General features: G+C 32.4%; 1 long non-coding RNA gene across 1 annotated transcript; it reads right to left on the reverse strand.

Moving 5' to 3' along the window:
* Nucleotides 1–625: 625 nt before the first annotated feature.
* On the reverse strand, nt 626–3,674 carry LOC126890366 (uncharacterized). The gene is made up of 2 exons (XR_007700297.1): nt 3,117–3,674; nt 626–940 (listed from the first exon to the last, which is right to left on the reverse strand). It is a non-coding gene; the product is annotated as an uncharacterized LOC126890366 (long non-coding RNA).
* Between the last annotated feature and the right edge of the window lie 11,194 nt (nt 3,675–14,868).

Here is a 14,868-nt window from a genome sequence, read left to right on the forward strand (position 1 = left end):
AATTTTTATTTTTTTTTAATGTTCTGTTAACCGTCTTTTCGATTATCCATCATACCCTTGGTCCGGTGCCCTGACAGATAATCGAGGTTCTACTGTAATAATATTAATGTCCGACTGGTATATTATTTGACAAATAATGACATGATTTTGAAGTCAGTTTGATAAATAATGACATGATTTCGAAGTCAGTTAAGTATGATATAATGCCCTAGGCTCTAGGGCATTATTTTGAAAAATTACGCCCTAGGGTATTAAATTTAAATAACTAGTTAAATACTGTCAAGTTGACAAATAACAACCCAAGTAAAACTATGGTTACCACAATTACGTTACGACTATTGCTGGTTTGAAAACTAGACTGAAGACTTATTTGAAAACTAATTAATTCAAAATTCCTTCAATTTTTTGCCTATAAAAAATAATTTAGTCGGACATTAAATGTTGAAGGCACCACGGGTATTAACGATAATATCGCTTTCAGTCAACTTATATCCCTCAGGCCAAAGGCCCTCGGTATATACACCATTGACCTCAAGTGTTATTATCCTTATAATACCCTTGGTACCTTAACTATAATCTCACAATCAGCCCATAGAAGGTGTCAAACAAATAAAATATTTGGGAATCATACTTGATAATTTATTAACAATTAAACGATTACTTTATTGATTACAGTTAATTTATTTAATGGAAATTAAGGTAATAATAATAATGTTTATTCAAAAATAATCAAATATAAAATCTTCCTGAGACTAAAAACATATTTAAGTGTATAATTAATAAGAATTAACATAGGAAGCCACAAGGAAATAAATCTGCACTTAGCTATAGCCCAAAGTAACTCCTGTTATTTATCCAAATCTTTACTAGTCAAACACATTTGTTTTGAAATTCCAGCAGTTTCTTCTTTTTATACCTTTTAAATATCTGGTGGTTGTTCCTAAAACAAAGACATAAATAAAAATTCTACATTGTGTACCATAAAAAAATCATAAAAATGTGGAAAGTATCACAAGAATAAAGAAAAGTCCCAGATATAAAATTCACTATTAAAATAAAAATAGTAAATAATTATTTATATCTGACACTTTTCTTATTGGAACTTCTTTCTGGTAACATCCTTAATCTCTGACTTTTACAATTTATAAGACAAGAGATGATGAATAAAGAAAGGGAAAAGGACTCTGCAGTATACAGTTACATTCTGCTTTCATTAATCTAGAAAAAAGATCAGAAAGATAATTCAAAGTCCGAAATTGTAAAAGTCAAAAAGAGATTAAGGATGTACCAGAAAGGGGTTCCAATAAGAAAAGTTTCAGATTTAAATAATTATTTACTATTTTAATAGTGAATTTTGTATCTGGGACTTTTCTCTTTTCTTTAAGAGATATCGCTGAAGCATCCTAATAGTTGATAACTATTTTTGAAATTCCACTTAAATAGACAATCTGATTTCGTTTTGATTCAGAGGTGTGCAGGCAGCTCCACTGGGGACGCCGTAAGGCAGAAACAACTGTCTGGAGATTGTGTATCGCCTCTGGATCGAAAGGAAACATAAACTGTCTCTTCACTATCACAAGAGTATTTTAATATTTTTATTGAATAAAAGTAGTCAAAAAAAAAGGACTAGTTGGTGGAGCGAAGAGATAAAAATAGCTGTGAAAGAAAAGAAAGTACCATGGAGAGCTTATCTAGAAAATAACAGTTAATAAGCAAGGAAGCTTGTGAAAGAAAAAGTTAAAAAAGCTAAATTGGAACAGTGGGAGAGATTTGGAGAAAAGATGGAGCAAGACAGTAGTAGGACAAACCAAAAATTGTTCTATTAAGGTCTGAAAAAATGAGAGGTAAATCAGGTAGTACTGTCGTGCAAATAAAAAAAAATAAAATGGAGAAACACTTACCCAACCACAAGATATAGTTAATAGATGGAGTAAATATTCCAAAGAGTTGAGTAATGAAATAACAATGGAAGAATTAACGGAAGCCATTGCAAAAATGAAAAATGGTAAAGTGGCAGGAATAGATAATATCAAAACACGATTGTTGAAATATATGGGGGAATCTGCATTACACTACTTACACAAATTACTGATAACAATTTGGAAACAGAAACGCATCCCAGAAGATTGGGCAACAGCAGTAATGGCTCTTCTGGTAAAGAAGGGAGGTAAAAAAGTAATGTTCAAATTATCGAGGTATTTTCATGCTAAGTGTACCGGCTAAGATTTATGAATGAACACTGGAGATGAGACTGAGAAAGAAAGTGGAACATCAACTAGACGATGCACAAAAAGGTTTCTGACCAGGCACAGTGTCCAAGATCATATCTTTACTATAAGACAATGGAAAAAGCCTTTGACAAGGTACCCGGACATCACATTTGGAAAGGGCTTGAACTGTTCGATGTTGGAGGAGAACTAATTGATGCAAGTAAAATTTATGTACTGGAACATTGTGCGATCATTAAACTGTGAATCAAACAAATTTGCTAATACACAAGGAGTAAGGCAAGGTGGAGTTTTAAGCTCACTGCTATTCATTATATTATATATATATGAATGAACCAATAAAAAAAATGCAGTAGAGTCCCGAAAATTAGATTTAGGTTAAAATTGATTAAAAAGTATAACTCTGAGTAAATGTGTATCTGCAGATGACATTGCATTGATACCAAGTTCAGAGAAATCTTTACAAAGCAACCTAAATTTATAGACGAGAGAACTTGCAGACAAAGGAATGAAAATAAAATTAGCAAAGACTAAAACTTTACTTATTTCCAAGACACTGAGAGAAATCCATATAAACCTCGACGGAAATTTAGTAGAACATATGAATGATTTTGAATATTTATAAACTATAATAGACAAAAAATGCAAAAAAAATGAACAACAGAATTGCTAAAACATCACGATTATATCATTCCCTCACTACAGGTTTCATTAGCAAAAGAGAAATTAGTGAGAAGACAAAAGGGACAGTATATTATATACCTCCCTTCTCTGCTTCATGGAAGTGAAACATGGCTGGCTTTCCTAATAATTAAGCTTGAATTATCACATCTTTATTATTATTGTAGACATTTAAAATCCTTATTAATTGAATTACATTAAACTTACCACTTATAAAATGTTTACTTTTCATATTTTAATTTTAGTTCCCTTATATCTCTTCTTCTTGTGGCTTTTATCCATTGTCCCCAGCTTTGTTTGAAAAATTCATTTAAATGTATTGCATGGGGAGCCTTGGGAACAGTACAAAATAAGACTTTTCCCTGTCTGCCCTACTCCCACAATTTACAACAATACAAGTTACATGTATAAGCTTCCCAAGAAAGAAAAACTGATAACTGCTATGGACTAATTCAGTTCTGTAGGCGATAAACTACTTTATATTTGATTGGCTGCACACAATTTCGCTGCACAATCGACAATAAAAACAAACAGGATATTCTTTACAAATGTAAATATTAGGATTAGGTTATGTTATGTTATGTGCCCCCAGTTAGGCCATATTCGGAAGTTCCTTGTCCCTTTGCTTGATTGGCACACCGATAATTTTCGTTTAATACTGTCCGCTGTCATGAGCCGCTGTCACATCCGCTGTCATTTTACACTCAAATGTCCATAGAATTTCTTACACTTACACTCAAAAGTGTAACACTAAAAAACAAAGGAACATACCTAATGTATTACACCACCGTGGGGCCCAGTGTTAACGACAGTACCACCCACTCTTCTATGGTACCACCGCAGCCGTCCGCAGCCAACAGCAGTCAACTTGCTAATAGGGCTTTTCATCGATTGTCACTTGTTTCGAGCTTCTGTCATGTGTCACATAATATTAATATATCTACGTCATACGTCTTTGGTTTGTGTCAAGGTATATAAAAATAACGTATGACGTAGATATATTAATATTATGTGACACATGACAGAAGCTCGAAACAAATGACTGTGAATGAAAAGCCCTATTGACACCTGATTTTCTGTTTAAGGCGGAAATACATATCCGCGCCGCGAACGCCGCGCCGTGTGAGCGCCGCGCGTTCGTGGCGCGGTTAATGTTCGTTAAAATTTTTCATTTTGACGAACCTTCCGCGATCCAGAGGAAACTTACGAACATTTAGTAATTGTAGATAGTTAGTATTAATTGTGGGTGCCTACACAGGGCTTTTCATTCACAGTCATTTGTTTCGAGCTTCTGTCATGTGTCACATAATATTAATATATCTACGTCATACGTTATTGGTAATAACAATGATAGAAACCAAAGACGTATGGCGTAGATATATTAATATTATGTGACACATGACAGAAGCTCGAAACAAATCACAATCGATGAAAGGCCCTATTGGATCCGTTTTTCTCCGATCAGATCAGATCCGATATCGGCCGACGTCGGGAGTAGCTTCTCCGATTCTCATCGAGAAGTGTTTGGTTTCATTCCGATTGGTTGCAAGTTGAGTTGCAAGTTGGTTGCAAGTTGGTTGCAAGTTGGTTGCAAATTGGTTGCAAGTTGGTTGCAAATTGGTTGCAAGTTGGTTGCAAATTGGTTGCAAGTTGGTTGCAAATTGGTTGCAAGATGGTTGCAAGTTGGTTACAAGTTGGGGGTTGCAAGCTAACATGTATATTCAATGTCATCATCTCATTTTCACTTTCCACGGTAAACATCAATAAGTTTGATATTTCCTTCCCATTACTAACAAATATTCAACTCAGGCGCCCCAAAACCAACAAACCACTCGCAAACCCGTCCAAATACGTATTGCGAACCATCAAAGCATTTGTTGAAAAGCCGACAGAAGTTAGATCGTGGTGCGCCGTGTGCGAGCCGTTTGTGTGCTACTTGAAAACACGTACTAATCTAACAAAACTGCTGCGCGCGAGCGGCTCGCACACCGAGCAGAGCGCATATGTATACCCGCCTTTAAATAAACTTACGTGCATAGAAATCGGCCCACCTAAAAATTTGGTCATTTTTGAAGTCTCGTATTTCCTAAACTTGTTGGCCGATTTAAGTGATTTTTTTAATATGTTATAGCCTTATTCTTCAACAATATCGCTGTAATAATATTATTGCTAAACAGGTAAGTGTTATTTTATACCGGGTGTAACAATGATAGTGTGTTTTTCCTCAAAGTTCGGAACACCCTGTGGAATATTCTAGCGTATATAAAATATTGAAATTAAAACTCAACTGTAGCTTTAGGTTTTCTTAACATTTTGCTTTTTGATTCATTCGCTTATGTTGGATAATAAAAAAGTTAGGTATTTTAACAACTAGCAACGTTCTTCATCAATACAGGGGATTTCAAAATAAGTGCGACACATTTTAAGGGGAAATTCTGAATGAAAAATAATGACCGTTTCATTTATAAACATATGTCCTCAAATGCTTCGTTTTCGAGATACGAGATGTTGAATTTTTTTTTACAAACTGACGATTTATTTACTGCTCTAAAACCGGTTGAGATATGCACATGAAATTTGGTGGGTTTAAAGAGGTAGTTATTGCGCATATTTGACATACAATTGAGAATTTTATATTCACCATTGGCGTGCATACGGGTCATATTACCCGGTCAAATTTCCCGTATGCACGCCAATGGTGAAAAATTCTTAACTGTATGCCAAATGCGCAATAATTGCCTCTTAAAACCTACCCAATTTCATTTGTAAGTATATCTCATGCGGTTTTAGAGCAATAAATAAATCGTCAGATTGTACGAACAAATTCAACATCCCGTATTTCTGAAACGAAGCATATGCGAACATATGATTATAAACCTAACGGTCATTATTTTTTCATGCAGAATTACCTCTTAAAGTTTGTCGCACTTATTTTGAAACACCCTGTATTGATAAAGAACGTTACTAGTTGTTAAAATACCTAACCTTTTTATTATCCAACATAAGCTAATGAATCAAAAAGCAAAATGTTAAGAAAGCCTAAGGCTACAGTTGAGTTTTAATTTCAATATTTTATATATGGTAGAATATTCCACAGGGTGTTCCGAACTTTCAGGAAAAAACACACTATCATTGTTACACCCGGTATAAAATAACGCTTGCCTGTTTAACAATAATATTATAACAGCGATATTGTTGAAGAATAAGGCTATAACATATTAAAAAAATCACTTAAATCGGTCAACAGGTTTAGGAAATACGAGACTTCAAAAATGACCAAATTTTTAGGTGGGCCGATTTCTATGCACGTAAGTTTAGTTAAAAATCGTTGATGCTATGGTCTTTGCAGTACCATTTTGAGGTGTTACGTGTTCTATATATAGTCGCTACCAGGTTCCTTCAATAACACTTTATGTTCTTCGACAGTGGTTTTTCTAGATGACGATTCTCCCTGTTCTGGAATGTGAAGGGTTTGATTTTTGCGACCATCAAAATAGAGAACTTGCAGACTAGCATCATCCTTTATGTTTTTTTTGTAAATCAAGTCGTTGCCTTTTTCTTTGTCGATCTAATTTAGACTTGTCTATTACATAGACTTGTCATTTTTGGATATCAATCCATTATCTTCAAGAACTGCACTAGCGATCATTGCTCCTTTTCTACTCGATAATCCAGTTTCGGTCTATTGCAGTCAAAGGTAGGCGGTGTAGGCGTAGAGTGCTTAGGGGTATTAGGGGTCCTTCTGGACCTGGACAAATTTACCTGGCGGTGGGGTTTAAAGGTTGTTTAAATTAAATAAGTATTTTTTTAAGTGCATTTGAAGCTATTTTTAGTCGTTTGAAGCATCAGGTTTCATTGATGTAAGAATTAAATTTTCAAGTTTTTTAGGGGTCGGGCGGAGGGGGGGCTAAATATTAAAATAAAAAAAATAAAAATATCACTATTCATTCTAGACCATTTGGCAACTTTCTTCACCACAGGCATAAAAAAACTAGAGAACCGACCCACCCTATTGTGCACTCAACCAAGACCCACACCCCGGGTTGTAGTGCTACGAGAAGAAGAGGAATAATAATACACAAAATATACAAACACATATTCATAAAGTAAGTTGACCGTGGATAACTGCCAAATTTTAAAGATACACATAGATAAGACACTTCTATCAACCAATCACAGGAAACATACAATTCTTTTTCTGATTATTTTTACTTATTTTTGTTGTCGGATGTCTCGAATTTAGATTTATTTATTTAGATATCGTTGATTTCGTTTGAGTTTGGTATGGTTTGTGGTTTGGTGGCATATCGTTGAGTGATAACTGTATATTTATCAATCAACGGGCGTTGTAGGTACATTAGTTACATAGCATTTTGGTTATTACATTGTATAGGCACCTACATCATAGTTATGGCTTAAAAGGTGTATGTTTCCGTATTAATAATTTTATAGATTTAATTTTTTGCGTATAAAATTATTATTGGTGTTTTTTATAATAAGTAGATGAAATTAAGTGTAATCAAATGGAAGTACCACAAGAAATTGGTTGGAGAAACGTGTGACCAACATGGAAATAAAACTAACCCATTTGAAGAAAACCAAGAAATTGAAAAAGGTCAGTAACAAAAAATTAAGTGCTATACAGGGTGATTGATTAGTGGAGTAAAGTTCCGTAGATCTGTTATAGGACCTAATAGATAGCGATAATTCTGAAAGCATGGTTTGCAGTTCTTGTAGGTCAGTAGCTATCAGGATTATGTCATCCGCATAATATCGTAGATTACTGAGGTAGTGGCCATTGATGTTCATTCCCTTATATTTCCAATTTAGGTTTTTAAAAACGTCCTCTAAAACTAAGGTGAACAGTTTGGGTGATCCCTGGGTGATTTGAGTGTCTCCCTGTTTGACTCCCCTGTTTAATGGCACAGGGTTTGTGTATTCATTTTCATTTAGGTAGTATGTAGCTGTAGCTTGGTTCATAGTTTCTTTTATTAAGTTAATATACACACACCGGCAAAATTAAAGGAACATCTTAAAAATGGGACATGTTTGATGTCTCGGATTTCCTAAACTAGTTATACGATTTGAGTGATTTTTTAGTATGTTATAGCCTTATTATTTAAGAATATCGGTGTAGTAATAATTTATACCGGGTGTAACAATCATACTGTGTTTTTTTCAAAAAGTTTGGAACACCCTGTGGAATATTCTAGCATATACAGCGTGTCTACTTAAGCTGGAAACATATGGGAAACTTTTTTATTAATTTTACGAAAAAAAGTTATTTTTCATAAAAGTTCTGCATACTCTAGAACCTATGATTCAATCATCAGATATCAAATTTTATCAATATTATGTCAATGTCAAAAAATGTGAACTTCGTTCAAGAGTAAAGTACCTTTATTTCTCTCAATATCGAAAATTCTTATTACGAAAAGTTGTTTGGAATTAAAAATAAGATCAAATATGCAATTACATACTTCTAATTGAAAAAAAATATTTTTATCAAATTTATGGGTACTTAAATTCGTTTTTATTTGTTACACTTATGATAACTCTTTTATTATTACTTTTACGAAAAAAACGTATTCTTTATAAAAAACTCTGTATGTCCTAAGACCCAAGATGCAACCATCAGATAACACATTTTGTTAATTTTATACGAGGTATGTCAAAACTATGTTTCAATATGCAATTACATCCTTCTAATTGAAATATTGTGAAATATAAAGGTTCTATACCAGTGGTGCTAAAAGAGTCGATCGCGATCGACCGGCCGATAGCCAAAGTTTTTGAAGTCGATCGCGATTCACGGAAAAATACAAATGGAAAAGATATTATGTCTGCTATCAAAGAAGTCCTGTTGTAACATCCAATGGTTACTATCATGCGGCTATCTCCGCAATGTTCAATACTTAAGGTGAAACGCTCTATAGACGTATCTAAATCATGGGAAAGATTTGGAAAGCAAAGTTAAAAGTGATACCTACTATGAAGTGTATAATTTCCTTTCTTTACAATTTGACGATTCAACCGATATTAATGATACCGCCCAGTTGTGTATTTTTATTCGGATGGTATTTTCTGATATGTTGGCTAGAGAAGAATTGTTAACAACGCCTCTGAAAGAAAAAATTTGCAGAGAAGATATATACAACGTTTTGTTTTTTAATTTTGTAAAATAATAGAAGCTATACCGATTTACAAACTAGTGTGTATTACAACAGATGGTGCACCATCCATGACTGGCGTTAACAATGGATGTGTTGCACTATGTCGAGGTAACGATGACTTTCCATCGTTTTTTCATTTCATTGCATCATTCACCAGCAAGTTTTGTGTTCCAAAATTTTAAACATGAAAGACGTCATGAAGATGACAACAAAAATTGTGAATTGCGGAACACACTGATTTACTTTTGCATACAGATGTGAGGTGGTTGAGCCGTGGACAATTTTTAGATATAGTATTTTTACTACAAAAACGTTATTACGTAGGTCAAAATTTTTGACGTAAGAGAACTGTCAAAACATTAGAATGTGACTTTTCATTATTGCTATGTTTATTATAAACACGGCAATAATGAAAAGTCACATTCTAATGTTTTGACAGTTCTCTTACGTCAAAAATTTTGACCTACGTAATAACGTTTTTGTAGTAAAAATACTATAGGTTCCAGGAGTTACTTTTCGAAATAATTTGTTTTCTAGAAAAACGAGGAAACGAGGCTCATCTACTTCAAAACCAAAAAATGGCTCAGTGAGCTGGCTTTCGTATCAGATTTAGCAAATCATTTAAACCTCTTTAATTTGGAACTACAGGATAAAAATAAAACAATTATTATCGATGTGATGAGCACAGTACCTACATTTTTTTATCGACAAATTGAAATTATTGATTAATCAAATGAACAGAAAGGATTTAAACAACTTTTCATAGTTAAAAAAAGGGTAAATCTCATTTGAGTTATGTTTATTATTAGGAGACTGAGCTGCAAGCAGTTCGTAGTGAGTTTGATAGACTCTTCGCTGATTTTAAAAAACACAGATATTGTAATAAATTTTCTTGTGAAGAGAGGAAAAAATTGCCACTGAAATCTCCATTACTTTCAATTAGATTCAATCAGCTAATTTCCGTCCAAAATGAGGTAGTGAAAATAATGTCGGATATATATCTTCAATCCAGAGCGACCAATACGAACTTTTTTTGCCTTTTATATCGCCAGACAAATACCCGTCTTTGAGGCAAGTAGCTCTGCAGTTCACAGCATTTTTGGATCAACATACTTGTGTCAGTCTGCATTTCCCCAAATTAAGGTAGTAAAATCAAAGTATCGTAATCGGCTAACTGATGCTTGCATTTTTGGTCCTCGGTAATTACGTACCATCATAATATGAATTACTTGTGGATGATACGCAGTGCCATGCATCAACATCCAAATAAAATTAAGATGAAAAACATGATTTTAATTACGACTCTCTGTAGTTACGACTTTTTATCAAATAGAAATGTGCAATAAAGTGTTTCATTTTCAAAATTGTTTTTTTACTATCAGTCGATCGTTGGAAGCTTGAAGTTTATGTGGTAGATCCCACGCAGTATAAGTCTGAGCACCACTGTTCTATACTCATGAGCGAAATTCATATTTTTTGACACACCTCGTATAAAATTAATAAAAGTTGATATATCATGGTTGTATCTTAGATATTAAACCATGCAGATCCTTTTATGAAGAATAACTTTTTTTCGTAAAATGAATAATAAAAGAGTTATCATAATAAAGAAAAACGATGTTGGGTAGGTATTCATAAATTTGAGAAAAATTTGTAAAATATTTTATTTTAATTAGAAGCATGTAATTGCGTAAATTTCAAATAACTTTTCATAATAATAATTTTCGATATTCAGAGAAATAAGGGTACTTTACCTTTGAACGAAATTCATATTTTTTGACATACCTCGTATAATATTAACAAAATTAAATATCTTATGACTGAATCTTTCGCTTATGTTGGATAATCAAAAAGTTAGGTACGTTAACAACTAGCCATGTTCTTTATCAATACAGATTGTTTCAGTACGACAAACTTTAAGGGGTAATTCTGCATGAAAAATTAATGACAGTTTGCTTTATAAACATATGTCCGCAAATGCGTCGTTTCCGAGATACGGGATGTTGAAATTTTTCTTACAAATTGGCGATTTATTTATTGCTCTAAAACAGGTTGAGATATGCAAATAAAATTTGGTAGGTTTTAAGAGTTAGTTATTGCGCATTTTTTGACATACAATTAAGAATTTCATATTCACCATTGGCGTGCATACGGGTATAAACATTTTAGATATATCCCGTATACACGCCAATGGTGAATCTAAAATTCTTAATTGTATGTCAAAAAATGAGCAAGACTACCTATTAAAACCTACCAAATTTCATTTGTATATCTCAATCGGTTTTAGAGCAATAAATAAATCATTAGTTTGTAAGAAAAAATTCAACGTACCGTATCTCGGAAACGAAGCATTTGCGGACATATGTTTATAAAGCAAACGGTCATTAATTTTTCATGCAGAATTACCCCTTAAAGTTTGTCGCACTTATTTAGAAACACCCTATATTGATGAAGAACATGACTAGTTAAAGTACCTAACTTTTTTATTATCCAATATAAGCGAATGAATCAAAAAAATGTTAAGAAAGCCTATAGCCACAATTTAGTTTTAATTTCAATATTTTATATATGCTATAATATTCCACAGAGTGTTCCAAACTTTAAGGAAAAAACATAGTATGATTGTTACACCTGGTATAAAATGACATTTACCTGTCTAGCAACAATATTATTACAGCAATATTCTTAAACATACTTAACATACTAAAATAATTACTCTAATCGGACAACCGGTTTAGGAAATCCGAGACATCAAACATGTCCCATTTTTAAAGTGTTCCTTTAATTTTGCCGGTGTGTGTATCTGCTGTCTATTCTACAATTTTGCATTGCGAAGTTGAATAGCCTTTTCTAAAACCTGCCTGTTCATATGGTTGGGTTGGTATTCATCTAATTTCCTTGTTAGTCGGGTAGTTATGACAGGTGTGACAGTAGGTTGATGGGCCTGTAGTTTTCCAACTTTTTTTTTGCTTGGACTATGGTCATTCAGCCAGTCTCAATCAAAAGTAAATGTATTAAAGATATTGCCAATAGGGCTTTTCATCGATTGTCATTTGTTTCGAGCTTCTGTCATGTGTCACATAATATTAATATATCTACGTCGTACGTCTTTGGTTTGTATCATTGGTATATGCCAATAACGTACGACGTAGATATATTAATATTATATGACACATGACAGAAGCTCGAAACAAATGACTGTGAATGAAAAGCCCTATTAGTGAAACTTGGTTATTATAATATTATTACAATTTTTTACTTCTTATTTACCTACTCATTACAGCTAATGTACATACTATGTTAATAAATATAAATATATTATACTACTTAATGTTTATCAAGAACACATAGTGTATACATTTTACAAATAAAAATATTAATCTTAATATTAAAATAAATGCATTCTTTTTTGTATTTTATTTTAGTTTTTTTTGTTTTGTTTTTTTTTTGTCACTACGATAGAATGTCAATCCGGTTCAACCCCGCGGAGGTTTAAATCCTCTTAGTGATTTTTTTCTTTAATTTTTTTATTATTATTTTTATTTATTTATTTTTTTTACTTATTAATTTTTTTTTGTTTCATGTTTTTATTTTTTTTTAAATTTTTTCTATTTATTTTTTTAATATTTTTTTAAACATATTTTACAGTAGGTTGATGGGCCTGTAGTTTTCCAACTTTAGATTATCACCTTTATTGTGTAATAAGATTACTTTAGAGTTGTTCCAGCTCTTAGGGACTTTGCGCTGGTGTAAACAACTGTCTATAAGCTTAGTTACAATTGCAATTAGTTCCTTACCTCCTTCTAATATCATATCTGTGGTAATCCTATCTTCTCCTGCAGCTTTATTTCTCTGCATGTTTTCCAATAATGTAGTTACCTCTGAAATTGTTACTTTTAGCATTATATCCGATCCAACATTTTTTTATTAAGGTGATACAGTAGCGATCAACAGGTAGCCAAAACGCGTTCCAGGATTGCGGCTATAATTTTGAATATTTTTTCGAGATATTTGGCACACGTATTCGTAATATAAAAAAGAATGGCGGTACAGAGCCCAATTTGAAAAATATATTAATATGTGGAAATTACTCTGTAATTAAATACAATATTAAAAAAACGAGCTTAAATACACTTTCTTCAAATATAGTATTTTTACTACAAAAACGTTATTACGTAGGTCAAAATTTTTGACGTAAGAGAACTGTCAAAACATTAGAATGTGACTTTTCATTATTGCCATGATTATAATAAACATGGCAATAATGAAAATTTACATTCTAATGTTTTGACAGTTCTCTTACGTCAAAAATTTTGACCTACGTAATAACGTTTTTGTAGTAAAAATACTATAAACTTTTTTATCCGATGCCTAGATTTTGTATCATTTTGGAACTACTAATGAAATAAAAAATTTTAGTAGTTCCAAAATGACACAAAATCTAGGCATCGGATAAAAAAGTTTATTTGAAGAAAGTGTATTTTTTTGTTCTTCTTAATGGCGGTACAGGCTCGTTTTTTTAATATTGTATTTAATTACAGAGTAATTTCCACATAATAATATATTTTTCAAATTGGGCTCTGTACCGCCATTCTTTATTATATTACGAATACGTGTGCCAAATATCTCGAAAAAATATTCAAAATTACAGCCGCAATCTTGGAACGCGTTTTCGCTACCTGTTGATCGCACTGTTTCCTCTTAATTTACGTGCTGGTCTCATTTCATCGTCTTGTTGATGTGTTCTGTTGAGTTCCGTGTAAAATTCTTCTATTCGTTTCAGTATGTTCTCTAGTTGTGATTTCATTTTCGTCTTTTCCCATTAATGATATTATTTGACGTCGTCCCAGTGTTAGTCTGAGGCATTTCATACTCTTATTTTTTTCATTTTTCTTCTTCTTTTTTTGTTTTCTGATTCCTTTTCTAATCTGCCTATTAAGTTCTCTATATTCTTCAGTTCCCTTTTTGTTAGCTTTATTTAAGATCTTTCTTTTTTTATTATTTGTTGTAATATTTCTTTGTCTAATTCATTGTGTGTTGTTTTTGGTTTTTTCAGTTGCAGAATGCTGTTGTTCACTGTTTCGGTTATAAGGTTATTCAAATCATCAATATCATTGGAGTTTATCTTCTGCAGGTTAACTTGACTTAATGCATATTATCTTTTTATTAAATTCACTATTTTTTATTTCTTCGATGTGCATTTGTATCTTTTTTCATGTATTCTTTTTTTTTCAGTTTTTTGTTTATTATTAGTTTTGTTCTTATTAGTCTATGGTCGCTTCCTAGGTCAAACTGATTTAATACCGATACGTCTTTTACTAGGTTTCTATTTTTCGTTAAAATATAATCTATTTCATTCTTTGTCTTTTTATCGGGGATCATCCATGTCCATTTTCTGCTTGGTCCATTTATTGAAAAATGAGTTCATTGAGTACATGTTATGTTCGTTCATGAAATTGAGAAGCATTTCTCCTCTATCGTTTCTTTTCCCGTAGCCATAATTGTCAATTAAATGTTCATAGCACTAAAAGGTACCTACTCTAGCTTTAACCACCGTTTTGTACAAAAATATATTTGAAAATTTTTCGTCTCTTGAATTTGAAAAAAAATTGAAAAAAATTTTCAAAAAAAAAACGGTGTATTTTACCAACTTACAGCAAAAGTAACTGTTACTACTAGAATACCTCATAATTTAATAATCGTGTCAAAAATGCTTAAAAATTTAAGACAAAAAAGTTATCCGATAAAATAACCGTTGACCTACCAAAAAACAAACAGACGCATAT

The sequence above is a fragment of the Diabrotica virgifera genome, chromosome 8 (genome assembly GCF_917563875.1).
Source record: "Diabrotica virgifera virgifera chromosome 8, PGI_DIABVI_V3a".
NCBI classification, from domain to species: domain Eukaryota; kingdom Metazoa; phylum Arthropoda; class Insecta; order Coleoptera; family Chrysomelidae; genus Diabrotica; species Diabrotica virgifera.